A 958-nucleotide genomic window follows, 5' to 3' on the forward strand; every position below is an offset into this window, starting at 1 on the left:
GTGGGAGGGAGGGGAAAAAAGGGGACGTGTGGCCTTTTTTTGGGGGGTCCCAGTCTTGTTCTCCTTTAACGCTGTTATCGTTATCGTCGACAGCACAGCTTGACAATTTCAGTAATAATCAAAGTGTTTGGTAATAATTGCATTATTTTGCTAAACGAGATTTTTCTTTTTTTTTTTCGTGATGGTTTCCCTGGTGCGTTGTAAAAAAGAGGGATGGAGGGAAACTTCCGCTGCCCTGCCCCGCTCTGCTCCCCCACCCCGCACCGCCAGCACTTCCCAAATTTTCCATCCCTTTATGCCAAAGTTGGACCATTCTCTGCTCAGTTCAGCGGAATTTTTTTGTTTTCGGCTTCCCCCCCAACCCCGCCTCCAATCTGATTGATTGATTGATTGGTTCGGAACACGCAGGCACCAGATCTTTGTCCTTTTTCCCTGTCCCGACCCTCTGGAAAAAACAAAAAAACAAAGGAAGTTTCTCTCCGACCCCTTTGGTCCAAAGCACTTGCTTCAAGTAATAAGCACTTTTGTTAAAAAGCATGAGTCTGGATTCCCTTTAGCATCCCACGGGATAGAGAGCGGTGAGAGGGAGAACGAGAGTGTCTTTGGCTTTATTTTTTCAGTTGGAATTTAAAAGAGAAAGAAGAAGAAAAAATGGAAAAAAAAAAACCAAAAACCAAAAACCAACAAAAAAAAAAAAAGTTCGTTTCTAGGGAATGAATGGACAAAGGGAAGTTGTGTTTTGAGAGAGAGAGAGAGAGAGAGAGGGGAAAAAAAAAGAAAAATATGAAAAAAAAAAAGAGCTTAAAAATAGAAAGAATTAAAAAAAAAAAAAAAAAAAAAGCACAAAAAAAAAAAAAAAAAAAAATTACATTTAACTACATTTCAAAGTCACCGGGTGTTTTTGCACTGCCATTGCCCGAGCGAGGGGCGCCGCCCCCTGAGCCATAGACCCTGCGAC

The sequence above is a fragment of the Corvus brachyrhynchos genome, unplaced genomic scaffold (assembly GCF_000691975.1).
Source record: "Corvus brachyrhynchos isolate BGI_N302 unplaced genomic scaffold, ASM69197v1 scaffold1061, whole genome shotgun sequence".
Taxonomy (NCBI): domain Eukaryota; kingdom Metazoa; phylum Chordata; class Aves; order Passeriformes; family Corvidae; genus Corvus; species Corvus brachyrhynchos.